At 50.0% G+C, this 14,217-nt stretch overlaps 1 protein-coding gene across 1 annotated transcript in view; it reads left to right on the forward strand.

The window, feature by feature from the left end:
• The first annotated feature begins 333 nt into the window (after positions 1–333).
• Positions 334–14,217, forward strand: part of Coq8a (coenzyme Q8A) — a 30,789-nt gene continuing 16,905 nt past the window's right edge. Inside the window, exon 1 of the mRNA XM_036201813.1 lies at positions 334–481. The gene's annotated coding sequence lies outside the window, so the exon portion shown is untranslated. The remainder of the gene's footprint in view (positions 482–14,217) is intronic.

Below are 14,217 nucleotides of genomic sequence, written 5' to 3' on the forward strand. Positions count from 1 at the left end.
GTGGTCCCCCCGGGACTTCTGAGGCCTGCCCGCCACGGCCTCTAGGAGGCTGAGCTGGTTAGTGTCAGCACGGAGGTGACCCGCACGCGGCCGCCCGGTGGACGCGTGCCAATCAGCCGAACGCACGCGCAGAACGGCAGCACGGCTTTCCCAACCCGGGAGAAAGGGCAGCCAACAGGAGGAGAAGGGAACGGATGCCCTCCAGGGCGGCCTCTGATTGGCTGCTGTGGTTCCACCCTCAGTCCCTATTGGCTGTGAGCCGCGCACGCGGGCCAAGCACGCTCCCACTGCGTCCTGTGGCCCTGGGGCCGCTAACGGAGGCGCAGCCAATGGGAGGGCCTGGGGGCGGGGCGAGCGGAGCGGGGCGTGCGCACGCGGGCCAGAAGGTAAACAGATTCGGAGCGTGTGCGGAGCGCTCGCACCGGGGCAGCGCGCGGAGGCGTTGCATAGCCGACGGAGGAGCCTACTTTCCTGCAGCCGGGTAAGGCTGCCGCCTGCCGGCCCGCTGCTAGCTAGCCTCAGCACCCCGGGGTCCATTCTTGAATGTTCAAGTGACAACGCGGCCTGGGGTTGCAGAGTTTCCCTTGCAGCCGGGGCGCCTCAAGGCCAGGGGTGCAGCCGTCTTGCGTTCCCGGTCTGGCTCTGCGGGCGGAGGGCCGCTCTTGGAACCGTGGGTTCCCGGAGGCATCCGGAGCCCGGCTTGCCCGGCCTCTGCGTGGTCCACGCACGTGGCTGCCTTCTTGTAATAATGTTCCTCTGAACTCCCAGACCATCCACAGTGTGCTTCGGGCTCTGCTTGCAGTTTGTGTCAGAACTACGAGTCCTGTGCCCCAGCCAGCTCTTGGGTTTCACAGCTAGATCTGGGGTGAAGTTCAGGAGGGCGTCCCTTATTTGTCCCTTTTCTTCGCTTTTTGTGTCTTCCTCATGTTTTTCTAGACATTGGTGGCCACGCGAGCCGTTTGACTGAATTACCTCCTTCTCTCGCACAGAAGCTGTCACAGCATTCCGCCAAGCCCACAGTTCTAAGTGTGAGAGGACAGAACTCTGTAGGGGCGGGTCTGGGGTGCTGGGACCCTTCATTGGCCGGGACTTCCTGAAGGGGCCGAGGCTGTGTGCAGACTGCCAGCCTGGCTTGGGCTTGCAGACTGATAGAAAACGGCTTCATGGTCTCTCGGGCTTGGTGACTGGGGGACAGAACTCTGGAGCTGGGGGTGCCGGGCTGACCACCTTGCCCGAGGATTTGGACTAGGGATGTTGTGGACGGTGGGTCATGCTGCCAGGAAGGCGGTTGGGAGACTTTTGGAGTGAGCAAAGTCCTTCTAAGAGGTTAGAGGGGTTTGTTGGCTCACAAGAACAGCATCCATAAGACTCAGAGGGTAGCTTTGGATTCGATATTTAACCTTGCAAATAACGAAGACAGCTGAATTGTGATCAAATTTGGACCAAGTGACTGAAAGGAAACATGAAGCAGGCAGTCTGGGTTAATGAACCACCTAAGACAGAGCTCCCCAACTCCAGACTATTAACGTTCTGGATCCATAATTGTTTGCTGTCCCCGATTGTCTTATGCCTTGTAGGGCTGTGTAGCAGAGTCCCTGGCTTCTATCTACTAAACAAATAATGATCTCCCCCCCCACCCCTGTCCCACCAATTGTGACAATTGAAAATGTCTCCAGACATTGCCAAATACCACTGAAGAGCAAATTTGGTTGAGAACTATGCAGGCAAGACTCCAGATCGGGTCATCTCGTGCTGCCAGCAACCTGCCCACAAGTAGTTGAGAAATTTAGAATGGTGTTATGCCCCTGCTGTAAACAAATCGTATAGAAGCCAAGAGGATGGGGCTTTAAAGGAGAAACCGTGCATGTATAGGGTGGTACAGGTGGAACCTTCCAGAGGAGAGCTGGAAGCAGAAACCCTGGGCCTCCGTTGCCTTGAATGTGACTGGATAGGTTGAGAGTATGAGGATGTGGAAAACTGGTTGTGTCTGCCCCTAGGTACACGGGGGACTTGGTGGGTAAGCCCAGGAAACCACCACAGGTTGGTTCTTCAGTGGTAAGCACACACGTGAGATCTATCCTCATTGTTTGCTTGGACATCTGTGTGTCTTATAATGTGGAAGGAGAGCATGCCTGTGTCTTCAGGGAGTGTCTGGCTGCACACCACACACACCTGCATGCACATGTATACAGGTGTTCTGATGCAGTATATACACACGTAGTTTGTAGAATTCATTTATAGTTGATCAGCATAAGAAACCATGCCCCATTTCTTTTTGTGCAAAGGAAGAGGCTTTGCCTTTGAGTCTACATTTTGCTTCCTGTGTAACTCAGAATTGAGGTGTTGAACTTACTAAATCCTAAAATGATAGCTATTCATAAAAGATGAAAGATAATGCATGGGATAATGCATTGGGAAAGAAAAATATCCCAAGCTTCCACTGTGAATTTGTATTTCTTAATTGATCCTGTGGGCATGTGTCAGGATCCCACAACTAGAGGGAACATTCTAACTAGGAGGTTTCTGGGGTGCCCTTTGTTATCCACAGAAAGGGATCTGGAAGGGCCGTCACTTCCTTCTTCAAGAGAGGTTTATTATTGGGAAGCTCAAAACTTGGCAGGAGAATTTTCCATTAAGGGCCACCGACACTGAGTCATTATCTCTGTCAGTTGAAACCAGAGCCGTGTGCAAAATTACAGACAGGGATATTTAAAGAGTTGTCTCAGTTTGACAACTGGTAACAGTTCCGACATTCCTGTTGACAGTCCAGACCTGGGGAGAACCCGTGGCGGAGGAGGTCATGGAGAGCGGGGAGGGGAGCTCAGAGGTCCCCTGAAGGGAATGGGTGTGAAGGGGAGGCGGCCTTGAAGGCGAGGGTGACCTGAGTCCCAAGTGGTGGGATCAGAGGGACCACAGGACTCGAGGTTTGGACAGAATCTGTGCAGGTAGGATATGGGGCCAGAGTTCTGTGTGATGGCGTCATTACTGGAAACAGAGGTCACAGGAGGAGGAAGAACTAATTTGGAGGAAGGCGACAATGTTAGTTTCAGACATGTGGGACTGAGTGCCATTGGAACTGTTTTTTCCTATCCTTTTTTTAAAGATATAATTTATTTGCACTAAATTCACCCATTTTCATACAGTTGCTAAAAATGTCACTTAACCACTACCACAGTCAAAGGTAGAATAATTTCATTACTCCTCGAAGTTCCATTGTGTGACTTGCAGTTGCTTGTGGTGCTGGGATGGGTGTATAGCACAGATGTGGGAAACTTGGCTCAGAGAGCCTGCCTGGCCTGGGAAGGGGGAGGCCTTGACTGACCCACAGACAGAAGGAAGCACCCCAGAAGACGTACACACTGGGGGTGGGGTGGGGGGAAGGGCTAGGACCAGCTGGAGCTGGCTCATCTGTGGAGCATGGAACAGGTGAAGAGAGGTTGGTGAAGCAAGTTGAGGGAAGAAGTCCACCAGGAGGGAGAGTTGTAGGAATATGTGAGGCCAACAGGAAGTGGACTGTAATGGTGGAGGTAGGTCGAAGAGCCCCATTGGCTTGCACTTGAGGTGTCCCGGGGGCAGCGGGAGGCATACGTGCTCCATTCCTGTGAGAGCAGAGTCTGCAGGTCCTTGCCTGTGTTTGGTTCAGGGAGGCTGGGCGTGAATTGTGGGATGGGAAGGAAAGGCTTTTGTAAATGGAGAAAGGCATAAGAAGGCAGAAAGAGAAGAGGGTCTGAGAGGGGGAACCAAGGATTTGAAGGTGTTCGTATCTAATTGCCTGTGTACTGTGGTAGAAGGAGCGAAGACGTCTGTTACAGAGGGGATGCATCCTGGGTAAGTGTGGGAGGGACAGAGTATCCTGCGGGGGCATAGAAAGAAAGCTGAGTGTGTGTGTGTGTGTGTGTGTGTGTGTGTGTGTGTGAGAGAGAGAGAGAGAGAGAGAGAGAGGGGGGGGGGAGGGAGGGGGGGGGCAGGCTTTCCCTGAGGTGCAGGCTTTCTGCTTGCACTTTTTTGTTTGTTTGGTTTTGGTTTTTTGAGACAGGGTTTCTCTATGTAGCTTTGCGCCTTTCCTGGAACTCACTCTGTAGACCAGGCTGGCCTTGAACTCACAGAGATCCGCCTGCCTCTGCCTCCCGAGTGCTGGGAGGAAAGGCGTGTGCCCCCACCGCCCTGCTCTGCTCGCACCCTTGTGAAGACAGCACAGGTCTGCACCCCTCCCTGTTTTTTTTTTTTTTTTGGTAGAATGTCTAGATGGGCCTTTGCTAATTCTTTTAAGCACGATTCTTTCCAGACTTGATTAAATCTGAAAAGATCACTTCAGAAAGAGCTCTGTGTGGCGCCTTGTCACCCTTCTGTGCTCCAGGAGGAACTAGTACTGTCTTGATTTACCTGTGGGGAAATGGAGCACACTGGCCCCAGGAGCAGAACAAGTATCCCCGAGGTCACATGTAGCCAGTGTCCAAGCTGAAGCTGGAAACCCATTTTTGCTGTCAGCCTGTAGCCTGTTATGTGTGCTGTCCAGGAAGTAGAGGATGGGCTGTTGACTGTGCTGGAGGATACCTTCTGGAGACCATTCACATAAAATGCGAAGTGCTTGTCTCCAACCCTGGCATGGAGGGGGGAGGCAGAAGTTGCCAGTAGATTGCAGGTAGTCGCCGTTAGAATGCTTACAAACATCTCAGTTCTTTGAGAAGTTGAGGAGCTACTTGGTGGCTCTGGCACCCATAGGTGTTGGTAGCCAACACCGGGCATTGCTGTGGCCAGGTTTGGGTGTATGTCCTTCTCCTCTGGCCTAGGATGTCCTGTGAATAGTCAGGGCAGGCTTGCTTCCTGAGCAACAGCTGCCTGCTGCCTTCTTCCTCCTCCCATTCCCCTTGTAGACAGGGACGAGTCGAGGGAAACGTGCGTCTGCAGACTCATCAAGTCAGCTTGAAGGCTCGCAGCCTGACTCCTGTAAAAGCTGCCCTTGACTGGGGGTGCTGCTACTGCCATGTCCGTGTCTGTATGTGCTACGGGGAAGGGAGGTGGAGCACAGAAAGCCCATCTCCTTGCGGTCTGCACTGGCCGCAGGACTCTGTGTGGGTGTTCATGTCCAGCATGTTTCCAAGGTGTTTGAAGCTGGCTGTCAGCATACTGAACCCTGCTCCAAGGTAGTGCCTCATTCCATATCGCTAAATAAACCAGCCTGTCTTTTCCCGGCACTGCCTGCCTCCCTGACTCAGAAGTGACAAGGTAGTATTGGTCATCTGTGTTCTTTTTGCTTTCACTAGGTCTGTACCAGGGTACCTGCGTGGTCATAATGTTAATAGTCACACCTATTAGCTAATAATGGTCCTGGATACCTGACGCATGCCCTGAATACCCACATGCTTTCATGTGGGAGATCTGATGTACTCCCCTCGAGTGCAGATGAGGAAGCGGAGGCTCAGAACCAAGCTGATATAATTTAACTTGCAGGTTGGCCGCAGAGCCATGGTTCAAACCAGTGACCAGTTACAGAGGTCTTAACCTATTGCTGGGTTACTACCTGAACCAAATACGTTTTTTTTTTAATACATTTTTTTTTTGAGATGGGATTTTGCTATTTAGTTCAAGCAGGTCCCAAACTCATGATTCTCCTGCCTCAGCCTCCAGAATGGTGTGGGGTTATAATAGGTGCTACTAGGCTTCATCCGGCTGGGGTTCATGGTGAGCAGCTCTGGGGACTGGCTTCTTGTGTAGGGCATGCTGACCAGCCAGGGTGGCTCTCTAGGGTTTTACTACTGTCCTAGTCAAGAGGGGCTTTGGGGGAGGCTTGGGGGGGAGGAACAGTGTATACCCCGTCTGCTGCCTGTCTATCCGCATGTGTCTTCCAGCTGACACCCTGTGCTCTGTGATGTCCTCGGTGCTTGCTTGCCTGGCAGGAACATGCAGGAGTGAAGCGTTATGAGGCGGTAGGCTCACAAGAGCTCACACTGTGGACTGACAGTGGTTTTCTGTGTAGGCTGAGGAGCAGAGGAGTGCAGGTGGTTAACAGTTATGGCTAGGGAGGATCTGTCCAGGGAGCTGGCATCTGACACCCCCACCTTCTCCCAGATAATCCAGTAAAAGGTGGCCTCCAGCCCCTGGATAGTGGGTCAGGTTCATTTCTGGATTATCAGATGAGCTTGGTGGGGTGGAAATCCTTGTTCTGGTACCGTCCTTACGGGCCTGTTCGGATATCATTCTGGTGACCACTCTAGATGTCTTGGAAGAATTGGAGTCTACAGCGCAACTTTTTATAAAATAGGCAGCAGTGTTATCAGAGTTGGGGGCAGAGTTTACGCCTTAGCTCCTCTAACAAGCCAGGCTCAGTCACTCGTCTTTGATAAGCCAATGTAAAAGAGCAAAATTAATAGTGAAAATCAGAAAAAGGAGATTTCTTCAGTGGGACCACATTAAGAATAACCCAGTGACATCCCGCCTCTCACACCCCGTCCATCGCTGTGGTCCTATCATGAGGGCAGAGTTTAGATAGAAGGCAGGAGATATGCACACTGAAGCTGTCCTGGTCAGGGTGTGGTTCTACCCATCACTGGCTGGCCAGTCTCGGGTCCACCCTCCTGCAACAAGGGCAGGCAGGTTGTAAATAGTCTTGGAGAGGAAAGTGTCCCCTGTGGCTGGTCCATTTTTAGCTACTTCTCTTGATGTGAAATTCCTGGGAGAATTCTAAATTATTGGAGTTCATTATTTCCATAGACGGTATAGCTGTGGTGATGGAGCCACTGCCTCTTTTAGAATATCCTCATTTCTTACAGGCTTTCTGTGACAGACATGCTGGCCAGGCTGACATGGCCCAGAGTCTTGCTTTGCTTACCCCCTGGTCTTGAAGGACACAAGTCATAGCTGCCTTTCGTGTTGAGAAACTATGGTCACCGTATTTGTTATTTGATTCTAAATTAGGAATTCCAGGGGCTTTGTGTGTAGAGTCGGCACTCATTAACTATTTCTGCCTTTTGATGAAGGGCCAGTGGGTAGGAAGGCCTGTGCCAAGTGATTTTCTCACCACCGCTCTGAGAAGGGCAGTCAAACCTTACCCCCACAGTAAGATGACTCCAGGCTATGTGCCTGGTAGCCATTTAGGGGCCGACATCTTCTGAACAGGGCTAACCAGGGCCTCAGGGAGGTGGTATTATAGCTGTTTGGGCTGTTTCTGGACCTACTGGCCATCCCACCCTGGACAGGATAGGGAATAGGTTTTTCAAAGTACATACTTGTGTGCTTACTTAAAACATCATAGGTAAGGGTTTTTTTGACAACACAGTTTTAATATTATTCTAATACTGCATGTTCTCTGTAGAAAATTTTAGAAACATAAATACATTTCAGAAGAATCTTAACAACATACTACCCAGAGAAAACTTCATGCTTCTAAATGTTCTGTGGTGACATTTTTTTTTTCCTCCACGGGAACATGCAGCATGCTCTTACTTGTCAACAAATACTTTTTCTAGTATCATTTAAATTGCCACATCTCCCCATCCTACACATACACTGCTACTCGCTGTGCTGATTGATGGTTTGCCAGCTTGACACAAACCCAGACTTATCTGGGAAGATGTCCCCATGAGATTGGCCTGTCGGCAAGTCTGTTGGAGTATTGTTTTGATTGATATAGGAGGGTCCATTCCACTGTACACAGTGCCACCTCTGGGCAGGTGTTCCTCCTGCCTCCTATAAGAAAGCAGGCTGAGCAAATCATGAGGCGCAAGCCAGGGGACAGAATCCCTCTGTGGTCTCTGCTTCAGTTTCTGGCCGAGCTTCCTTCCCTAGTTGAGTTCATGCCTTGGCTTCCCTCGGTGATGGGCTGTGATTGGATGTATAAGCCAAACAGACTCTTTCCTCCCAAGCTGCTTTTAGCCATGGTTCTTTAACACAGCCATAGGTGGCGACTAGGACACTCCTGACCCTCTCCCAGTAACGTTGTGACACCCATTCTTAGAGCTGAATTACCACACACATCCACTTTGAAAGACGACATGTAGTCTGAGGGATTGGGGCAGAATTTTGGGATTGTTATCAGACAGACAGAATGCCTGAGGAGAAGAAGGGACAGAGACTTCCTGGTGTGGGTCCCCGTGTGGGGGCCGTGGAAGCAGAGGTAGACAGACTGGCAGAGGCTCGGTGGTGAAGCTGTGGTTGCTTTGCTGATGGGAAGAGCAAAAGTCCTTTCTCTTCCATTGTGGAAAATGGAAACTCTTTCCTAGTATCCAGGATTAAGTTGCCTTTGAAAGCTGGTAGCACTTCAGGACATTGCTTGCCCTGCAGTCAGAGGCCTGAAGTTAGGTGACCGAGGTGTGTGACTGATGGTCCTTGATGTGTGACTTTTAAAAGTGTAGGCAGAGGACTAACCCCTAGTGATCCGTGGATTGTGGTTCTGAAGTTTATTTACTCTAATACATTCCTTCTTCTGAGTCCTTGGAGGAAATAGTTATTTCGTTTTTCCGTTTTGTCAGAAAAGGAAAAATGTTAAAGATATAATGGGACTTTTCAGTTCCCATGGAGGATTGAAATCGACATGTTCATGTCCAAAAGAAGAAAGGTTCTTCACTGGAAAGGGGCAGAGGACCACTCACTACCCCATGGGACCTCCCAGAGGTCTTTAGTGGTCCTTGACGAAGAGACAGTCTTGTGAGTTCTTGGTGACTGGCTCTGGGGTCATTGTCTTTTAGTACAGTCCCTCTGGTTTCCCGTTCATGGTCTTGAAGGGATCGTGGACAGAGGAGGAATAACTGAAGGTTTTTGTACAGTGGCAAAGCCAGGCTTTGGGAGACAGAAGCAGGTGGAAACTTTAGAAATGTCTCTCTGTGGAGGCTTCCTGCTTAGTGTTGGATGCCAGTCATCCTGTTCCTTTTCCTCCTTTTCTGGAAGGACTAGGGCTTTCAGAGTTGGCAGCATCATTGGCACATGACACCTTGCTGGAAACACAGAAGCCCTGGCGTCTGGCCAGCTGTCTCTTAAACCCCTGAGTTACTTCTGCTTCAGACCAGCTCCCAGGAGCTTTTGAAACTTTTGATGGTCACCTGTGGGTCACAGCTGCAAGCAGGTTTGAGCCAGTTTTGCAAATGCCAATCTTTTTCAAGCTTTAGAGGGACTGGCTAAACTCTTCTTTTGCTAGGTATTTATCAACGTAAAATACTGCTTGGTGCTGGAGGGACAGGAGGCTGTACAGAAAGATAGAGGTGCTTCTTGTCCTGTGATTGACAGCCTCTAGTGAGATAGTTACTAGACAGATTCAGAGAGCATGATCATGGCTACGGTGGCATGCAGGGTACAGGAAACTGGGACAGATGCCCCTGAGGAGGGAGCAAATGCACTTTGAAGCCATTGTGTAGGGAGTCCAGGCCTTCAAGAGGGTCCGCCATGAAGTTCAGGAGTGGTTTAGCCTGGCTGGAACACAGTGAAGAGAACATAGTAAGCCTAAGGATGGCAAGGCCGAGAGGGTCAGGTCAGGAAGGCTCTTTCTGCATCTTGGGGACCTCAGAGAAGCCATGGGGTGTGGGAATACCTTGACAGGACATCTTTTAAAAAGAAACTGCTCCGCCTGCCAGCCTGGGAATGCATGGGCAGGCCAAGGCAAGACAGAGTGATGGGTATGGCTGTTACGTGGGGCTAGGGTGTCACGGCTAGGGTGCTTTGGACATGCCAAGCTTGAGGTGCCCAAGGGGCCCCTGAGGGTGTATGTACACTAGAAGACTCATGTTGCCTGTTTGCTGTTTAGGTTCTTACCCCAGCCATTCCAAGTCATTAGTAGCAGCTGTGACAGGGAGAGGCCAGAGGAGGGTGGACCCTGGCTTTGAGAGGTGTGAATACCCCGGCTTTGCTGGCTTGGGAGCTGGTCTGTGATGCCCCGTAGTCATGAAGGGCATTGACTAATGCTTGGTAAATCTTCATACACCGTCTTCAGCCTGCTCTCAGCCCATGAGAACAGTGAGTGGCAGGTTGGTATATCCTGGCTATGAAGCGGGGTGCATATAGCCACCTTTCTGCCCCTAAGACCCGCTCCCCTATCTGGGTCTCCAGTGGGTGAGTACTTGATGCTTTTGTGCTTACCGACATTGCTTATTTATTCACCACATTTTAAAAAAGAATACCACTCACTTTCCTGCAGATACGTCTTTATGTATTTGGCCAGGTCTGTATACCTTGGGCATGTCTGTCAGTCCTGGAGACTTTATTTGAAGGCTCCCAATGCCCCAGATAACTTCCAGCTGGGGGCTTGGCTCCAGGAGTTAGTTCTGGAAGGATTTTAGGAAGATTGGTAAATGATGGTCTGCAGGAAAACCTCCCCGAGCTTGGGACACTTGCCTCTGGGCTGCCCCGTCCTCTTTCTCAGCCCCTGTCCAGGTGGAAGGCTTCTGTCATTGAAGTTGTGTCTTTTTGGAGACTGTCTTTATTTGCTTTCCTAATATTCACACATCGGGACCAGAAGAGGCGTGTAGAAGCCAAGTCATCCAGTTGGTGGTGACAGGTCAGGGGCCCATGTCTAGGCTCTGAGGATAGTATTTTCCACTTGGGCAGGTACCTCCTTGGTTTTCACTGCCAATGCTTCCTTGGTGTTGGTGCCCATTACAGATTGCTTGCATGCTGCTATGCTATGGGCACATGGCTAGGACACATTGACCCAGGGCCTGCAGGACAAGCCAGGTACAATGGGAGGTCTGAGTGAAGGATGTTAGTTAGCATGGTCCCTGGCTGGTATACTTTCCAAGTGTGAGGATCTGTCCTCTCACACAGCTGAGGTTACTGGATCTTTTGTTCCCCTCAAAGGACATTTACTCAGGAACAGGGTCCCTAGACCAGCAGGGTATCATGTCAGGGCTGGTGTAGGGCAGGTTGGGTAGTGGGGCTGCTAGTCCCCATGAAGGCTCTAATACTTGTACATGAAGTCACTGTGCTGATACAGTTCTTGTGTGTGAACAGAGTTCCTGGGCTTTTGATGTAATTGATGTAAGTTGTGATGAAAAGGCCCCCTAGCTGAGTGCCTGACATAGTTGGACTATAGGTTACCTTGAGATTGAATTAAAAATAGGGTCTTTAGGCCCCGGACATGAAAAGCAGAGAAGAAGAGCTGTGGAAAGTGCTTCCTTCTGGTAGTCATTTGCTGTCTCTCGCCTCTCCTTTGCTTCTTGGAGGCAGGGACTCCCGTACAGAACGCGGCCTGTGTTGATAAGGGTGTGAGCAGTTGGTTCACTTTGTACTGTGAGGAGGCCCAGCATAACCCCTGCAGATGAGTAAATAATGTTTACCCAAGTGGGTGGCCATGGACCAGCCACGGTGGTTTTGAAATCTACATGCTCATAAACAGTAGGCTGTGCTCATTAGCATAACTGCTGATGTGAGGAGAACAGGTTCTGCCACACAGTGCCCAGGAATCTGTAAGGGACCTTCTTTCCGTTCAAATGACTCTGGGGTCCAGTGTCTAGGGCAGAAATTGGCACCAATTTGGAATTCACTAGCATTTCATATATAACTGTTCGGGCAGGAAGGAAAGTGTGGCTCATTAGTCTTAATTTATTTTTTAATTAAGCATTTTCTTTTGTTTATGTGTATGTGTCTCTGAGTGTGTGTGTGTGTGTGTGTGTGTGTGTGTGTGTGTGTGTGTGTGTGTGTGTGTGTTTGCTGGTTAAGGCTAGAGAGGATGTCAAATCCTCTGGAGCTTGGGTTACATACAGATAGTTGTGAGCCGCCCATCATGGGTGTTGGGAACCAAACTCTGGTCCTCTGGAAGAACAGCAATCACTCACTCCAACTGCTGAGACAGCTCTTCAGCCCTTTAATTTACTTTTATTATTATTATTATTATTATTATTATTATTATTATTATTTTGTAGCTGAGGATCGAACCCAGGGCCTTGTGCTTGCTAGGCAAGTGCTGTACCAATGAGCTAAATCCCTAACCCACTTTATTATTTTTTTCAAAGATATATTTTACTTTTATTAGTGTGTGTATGTATGTATGTCTGTATGTATTTGTGTATGTATGTGTATGTCTATGCTGCATGGATGCAGGTGCCCACTGAGGCCAGAGGAAGGTGTGGAATTCCCAGAGCTAGAGTTACAGGAGGTTGGGAAGCTGTCTGACTTGGGTGCAGGGAATTGAACTTAGGTCCTCTGGAAGAACAGCAAGTGCTCTTAACTGCTGAGCCATCTCTAGCCCCTAATTTCCATATTTTTAAAAATGAATGAAAGTCACATTTTTAAAAGATGACTTATTTATGATTTTGAAAGTGGGATATGTGAACTCTGTGTGCAGAAACTTAACCTCTTCGGTTCACTTACTCAGTGAACCTCCTCTTAGGAGCAGGGTTTTGTTTTTTTTTGTTTGTTTTGCATCCTTGTAAGCAGGTATAACTTCACCCTGCAGTGGACTTGTGTTCAGGAAACAGGGGAATCAGTGCTGGTTTCTGGTAGGTCCCACCACTGCCTTGTGGCATGTGCAGGACCTGAAATGACTTAGAAATTAAGCTGTCAGTGCAGTGGGACAGGTAGGCCAGACTGGCCCCCAGATCACTCACCAGCTGTGTTCTCGTGGAAGTTTAGTGTGTGGGTACAGTAACTTAAGTGGGAAGTTCAGGCAGTGTTAACCCTAAAATCAAAGTCTGAATGAAGTAGGTCTAGGTGGGTGTTCTGCTTTATGTCAGTAATGGGCGAGGTGAGGTTTGTAACCACTGGGGTCATGGTCTCTGGGAGATTTGTGTCCTGGTTTTCTGGGCATGATTTAAAGGAGATCTAGGGGAAGGCTCGATTTGGGGGTCCCTGGGGCATAGCAGATGGTCCTGGCCACAGGCAGGAGTGTGTTTCTGGTACAGATCCCCTTCAGAATTCACCACCCTCTCCAGGTTCTCTAGTGCCCTGGTGGGTGCTTCTACCCTTAGACTTCAGGGTAGTGAGCATAATGTGTCATGTTGAGGTGGCTGTGAGTTAGGAGCTGCTAGCAGACCCATTGGAGCTCCAGTTGAGTCTGCCTTACCAATCCTAGCTGTTTGGTTTGTGGGTTTGGTTGTGATTTTATCGCCATGAAACAGAGGAGTGCGGAGCAGACACCTAGGGTGTGGCATGGAACCCGGCGATGTAGTGCATGGTCATTTTCTCCAACTCCTGGCTTAGACTGGAGGACGAGTGACTGACTGGGCAGTGCACTGTCCCAAGTGACACAAGAGAGGAGGCACAGAGCAGGCCGGGGCTGACTGTACCCGCCCCCCACCCCCCAGGCCACTGTGGAGATCTGGGCGACTTTGGCTTCCTAGTTCCCTTCTCTGACTACTTTTCTCACTGACAGACTGGACCATGGGTTGTTTATAAATATTAAGAAGTGTAGAAAGGGCTGGAGAGATGGCTCAGAGGTTTAGGGCACTGACTGCTCTTCCAGAGGACCTGGGTTCAAATCCTAGCACCTATATGGCATCTCACAGCTGTCTGTAATTCTAAGATCCGACACTCTCACACAGACATAGATGCAGGCAAAACACCAATGCACATAAAATAAAAGTTAAAAAAGTAAAAAGGTATGTAGGAAGGAACTTACCCCATGTGTGCTAACCGCTAGTATGCCCAAAGGCACATGTAAACATATCCTCATGGTTGCCAGCCTGTTTGTGAGTGAGTTTCTGTTATTATAACACTTCTTCTTCTAAGGGTTTTTAAAGTTACGTGTCTGTGTGTGGATGTGTGCATGTGATGCAGGTGCTGGCAGAGGCTGGGGGGCATCACCTCCCCTGGCACGGGGCTTTCAGGCAGTTGTGTGCCACTTGCTGTGGGTGCTGGGCACCGAACTCAGGTTCTCAGCGAGAGCAGTAAGTACTCTTAACTGCTGAGCCCTCCCCACCCCGCCCCACCCCCAGTTCTCCTTTTAAATAAATGTCATGCCTTTGGCTGAGCAGATCCTGCTGGAATCTTGGAGTGACTGGGGCTGATGCGTTCAGCTACCCCACATTCTGCTTAGGACCCTGTCAGTGCTCTTGGGTGCCCTGCCTGGCTGTGCTTCTCTCAATGAATGGAGTGAAAGATGATGGGATAGCAGTGCCCCTTTGACGGGCCCCACTCGTGTGTGTGTGTGTGTGTGTGTGTGTGTGTGTGTGTGTGTGTGTGTGCGCGCTCAGCCCATCCCTTATGTACGTCCCCTGTCTGGAGTATCATTCACACTCCTCGCAGGGATTTCTGGCTTCCTGAGACTTAGGGCAGACCCCATGTCCTTTGCTTATC

This window comes from Onychomys torridus, chromosome 11 (genome assembly GCF_903995425.1).
Source record: "Onychomys torridus chromosome 11, mOncTor1.1, whole genome shotgun sequence".
NCBI classification, from domain to species: Eukaryota; Metazoa; Chordata; class Mammalia; order Rodentia; family Cricetidae; genus Onychomys; species Onychomys torridus.